The following is a 5,526-nucleotide window of genomic DNA, read 5'->3' on the forward strand; positions in this document are numbered from 1 at the left end:
TCGAGCTTAGTATCTTTAGAGCTCGGGTTAAAAAAATCATCACAAGGCCATTTAATTGTTGACCTCGTTTCCAGGACATATTTCCATTCTTGCGGTTGAATGTTCTCCTTCGTTGCTCTCCGATGGTTGGGACATATTTGCAGGACATATTAGCCATTCAGAGGTAACGGCTCAGGGGCCAACAGACCCTGGGGACAAGAATGGTTAATAGTTACGGGGAATGTGTTTTTTTGATTTACACACGATAAACAATTAGCTACGCGGAGAATTTAAATTACTAAACGTTTTATAAAAACTAAAGGATCTGATGGGTCAAAATTTTGCAAAAATATATTTTGCCGCACTTGCTTAGGCAGATTTCGCCGGCGAATAAATACTTCTCCTAAAAAGACTTAAATTCTCATTTCTGAATAGAGATGAATAATGACACCATAGTTTTGATATGTCTCCCTCAACGTCTTAAAATGAGGTAGTGTATATAATCAAATATTTCTGAACTATAAAATTAAAACTTACCAGTCAGTCTGACGATTTTTATGAATTATACAAAAATTAAATTTGTCTGCTAAGTGATTCTTGTCCCTCTTATAATATTATTATTATTTGAGTCAATGTAAAAAAAACACAAGATTTAAAAGGCAACAGCGTATCATTAAAACTATCAAAATGGGTGTTCAAGCATTTTTAATTAAAAGCTGTGAAATGGAATAAGATACTAGGGTTTAGATTTATTAGAGCAACAGTCAACCTCCTCCTCAGAGCTCTTTTTGACGCCTATATGATTTTTTACTGGAAATGTGCCGTTCCGTCCAGAATAAAATATGCGTCGAAGAGTCCTATAGATGAGTTTGAGCAGCAGTAATGTGAAATATGATAGGTGCAGAAGAGAGTTGATGATAGAATTACCTTCAAACAGGGGTTAGTAGAGTCGAGTTCAACTTCTCCTTTGCGTTCTCTTTAGAAAATACCAGTAAAAATTTTGTTAGTCAGTCAGATAATTTTTTTCTTGAGAATTGCGTAAAGTGTGATTACTTATTGTATTGAAATGTGTGTGAATTGGAAATTACCAGCAGAAAGTTTTTCTGTCCTGTTCTGTTCTTGTTCATTCCAGCCTTTAGTTAGCATCATGATATTTGGAAAGTACATTCGTTGGCCATGGTGACCAACCGGTTACCAAGAGGTCAGGAAACTTAAATAAATAACTTTTTTAAATGTTTTATTCGAATCAAGGTGAGATTTGAGGTCTATTGTTTAGAACAAAGGAGAAATAGCAAAAATAAACGACTTAATGAGAAATTTGGTATACTTATAAAAAGAATTGATAAGCTAAAGCGGTCATGTCGGTCCTGTCATTGGTTTTTGTGAGTATGGCGAAGTTTCAAGTTATAGCTTCTATTGACCACCCACAACTTCGAATAGCACCAGTACTGGAGTAGATTACACTTCCCTACATTGTTGATTCAGCACACGCCTATTCACACCAAATAGGGCTTTGCTAAAGTCATAGGGAACCCTCTAGGTACACAAATAATTTTGTATACGGTCTGACATTAATCAGTTGCACGTAACAAGTAAATTTCTCATCAACACTCTATGAAAATCCGTATACATAAATGCTGCGGCACCTCGGGCAACGTATGAACGAGTCTGTTTGTAAATTATAATGAAGGGAATTTAATTCCCGAATTATTTCATAATCTCTGTCTAAAGTTTACACATAGCAGTATTGAAAAGATATATATATTTATTAAATCATCCTGTATTAGAACACACATTTTTTTGCAGATAGGGCCATTGTGTCTTTTTTGGGAATTATGACCCAGTATGAACGCAAAAAAATTTGCAATTAATCGAGTTTTATTAATATTTCCTTTAACAAGATGCACCTAACTCAACGTTATAAACGTTATATACGTTTGACTGTAAGGTATAACTACCCTCGTTCCCAGAGATTGTTGCCGTCATCTTCCATATTGAATAGGTAAAAATCCCTAGACATTTATCTATGTTTTTCTAAGCTCTGATTCTTCATATCTAAAAATGATAAATAAGGTCTCCTGATCTCAAACAAAATGCGATATTCCAATACGTCAGTACCTTAAAGTTGTCCATTAAAAAGGTACATGGTTATTAAAGCATAGTGATGTCGAGGTGCAAATGGCTTACCTGTTAAAGGAGTCGCTTTGTTGTATGGAATCAGCAGAAAGTTTGAGTATCTTTTTTATATATACAACACTTATTACACACGACAAAGTGTATCACACACGTGTGTAAAGTGTTTGATCAAATATCAACTACATATCAAGGCTATTGTTTTGACAAAACCAGCATTAAAGGTATAAATATCTAAAGTTTGACCATCAAAATCTTCTTATTTTAAGAATAACAAAAAAGATTACATATTGATCCTTCAACACCACACTCGAATTATTGGGTAGGCTGTCCCGCTTTTTTTGTGGAGGATGATAACATAAACCAAGGTTTTTTAGACGCGCATGCCTTGTTTCTTAAACCACTTTTGTTAGCGCCAGTGGCAGGTCAATTTTGAAAGGCACTTTTAAATAATTGGATTAAGGCTTTTTTGACGCACATGCCTTGTTTCTTAAACCACTTTTGTTAGCGCCAGTGGCAGGTCAATTTTGAAAGGTACTTTTAAATAATTGGATTGTTAATAAAGAGATATTAAATATTGAAGTTTTAGTGTATCTTTATTTTACTTTAAATTTGTGTGGATCCTAAAAATAAAGTCATGAACAATTACAATTTACAGGAAATCCATTTTCAAAAACATGCAGAAGAAAATGCGATATTAAGTGCATAACTTTTAATGTCCTAAATATTTCCTTTTTTTGATAAATTTAACTGTAGCAGTGGAAGTTCGTTAAAATTTTATAGCTCTTTGTACTTTGTTTTTTATCAAAGTGTTCCCTAACAAAAATAGAGACGTGTGATGGCGCGCAATAAAAAATCGTGACAAAAACTAAGTTTTAACCTGTCACAAAAAGACTCTTGCTCTTTTTACAACTGCAGTAAATGAAAGATGGTAGTGCTTCACATTCCATGGATTTTTTTTTAGTAACTTCTGTGAAAGGTTCATTCATTCCTAAAGAAATAAAAACATTTACGTTGTATATGATAAGGCTCCGTTCAAATGAATTTTTTGCTCCCTTTTTTATTTGCTAAAAACAAAGTTTGCAAAACTCTCTATAATAGCATATTTAGAGCATCGGACTCGAAAAGCATTAAAGAGAAAAAAATAGAAAAAAAGAAATTCAAAAGAAAGTTTAGATAAAAAAGAAAACAAGAATGCACAAACTATTTACAATACTCTTTTATATGTTATTAAATATCTGGGGTAAAACTGATCACGCTTAAACATAACATATATCGTTGGATTGCTCATATTGTCTGCATGTTAGCAATGAACCCTCCAATAACCACCCAACCTGTAATAACCACCCATGTTAGCAATGTGCCCTCCAATAACCACCCAACCTGTAATAACCACCTATGATAGCTACGTGCCCTCCAATAACCAACCAACCTGGAATAACCAGGAAAAAAGTTTGTTTCTCTGATTAAAAATAACAAAGTGTATCAGGTAATTTTGCAAGGATACTGTAAAGCTGTCAATTAATTTGGCTGCATGGTAACACGCTAGCATCGTTTCTATTGTCACTTCAAGAAAACAATATGTGACCCACTTATTGACAAAGAAGAAGTTGAAAGATAGCTAGCTAGGTCAAAAGACAAGGGTACCGAGAAGCTTGGAACGCCTCCATTAGAAAAAAGAGTGTTGGTGACGTAAAACTTACTCTGCAAGTATTATTTACACTGACTATTACATTGACAACACTTTTCTAAATGCGCTCGAATTACTTACGAAAAGTAAAACAGTGCTTTTGTCGTTGACTTAGCGATGAGAAAGGTGAGCCTCAAAGTAAGCAGTTCATTTTACATATTTATCAAGCATACTGCATCAAATACAGTTTCTTGGAGAACCTTACACCAACAAGCTTATAGCAAAGTGCATTGTACCAATCGCATTACGTCTGCAATTGCGACTTTTGGTAAAGTTATGTGCAAACCTATGTGGTACAAGGCTCGATGTTGCAACGTTAATAAATCATCTTGTCACCCAGTTCCTGAGGCTGGAAGAAGTTCACTTATATTCTTTGTTTTTCTGACTCAATGAGTTCTCATCAGATGCAAAGATGCAACAATGGTGCTGCACTACATCTAAAATGTATGTTTTGTTTCCTACTTCAATGTGGGTGTGATTTTGTAGGCTAATACTCGTTTTGTTCGTCTTATGGAAAACTCACCGGAAAACGTTTCACGTCGTATTCCGCTTATCGGTACTCTCGTTAACACAAATCTTTCAATACCTATTTCTAGTCAGTAACTATTTATTATATATAGTTTTAAAATCATCTTTTGACAAGTTTAAAAAAATATATAAAAATATTTCAGCTATCTACTCACCTGCGTTTAAATACTTTACAACATACGAAAGCGAAAGTTCGCTGAGAAAAAAAATGATATTTTCTTTACCTATTGAGCTAAATTAACAATAGATTACGAAAAACGAGCCGCACACAACCTCGTTCTTAGACTACATTTATATTGGCATAAGAAAAGGTTTCGCTGGCTAGTGATATGTCATTGAAAATATATTGTACTATGGTTGCAGTAAAAATATTTTAATAACAGCCCCGCGGGGAAGTTCTTAAAAAAAAAAACATTGTGGACAGTTATGATAAAAAAATCCTTGAATGAACTGGAAGGCTAATTAGGGGTATATATATGTATAATTGAAAATTATTTCCGTTTTCTACCGTTTCACAATGATTTCTTGTCATTGTGAAAAAATCACTGTGTTTGTAGTTTTTCCTTCCAAATTTTGTTATGGACAAAAGAATGGCTAACACAATCTAAAAATACGATATCTTGTTATGCTGAATGGTGAAAATCATGCAACAGCAGTATTTCATTTCATTTGTAACACATTTTAAGAAACTCAGTGAACTTGATGAATAAACGCTATTAAATTTTTGATTTTCGTCGCCGCTACGCGGGGCGGAATCTTTAAAGTCGCCTGATGGAAGATACATATTGCCTTGCTTTGTGTAATTTTTTCATGACTGGACACCCAACTCCTGTTCTTATGGGAAAAAAGGGGGCTAAAAAAAACTTTTAATCAATACTTTGTTGGGCTACTTCTGTCAGATAAAAAGGTACATATTCACACAGGATTTTTTTATATTTTTTGCAGAAAAGTTGCCAAAATGTGACAAAAGTTTATTGTTGCTGCACCGAACAGTCAGGATTAACGGATGATTAAGCTGTAACAATATATATACATTTAGCTGATGCAGGATAATTAGACGCTACGCATAGTATAATTAGCCGTTAAAAGCTTCCTTGTAGTTCCTATGTAGTTCCCATGTTCTGAATGCAAACATCATGGCATGGGTTGACACGTAGTTGTGGTAATGAGACTTGCTAAACATGCCCGCGCTGTGG

Source organism: Hydractinia symbiolongicarpus, chromosome 12 (assembly GCF_029227915.1).
Source record: "Hydractinia symbiolongicarpus strain clone_291-10 chromosome 12, HSymV2.1, whole genome shotgun sequence".
Classification (NCBI taxonomy): domain Eukaryota; kingdom Metazoa; phylum Cnidaria; class Hydrozoa; order Anthoathecata; family Hydractiniidae; genus Hydractinia; species Hydractinia symbiolongicarpus.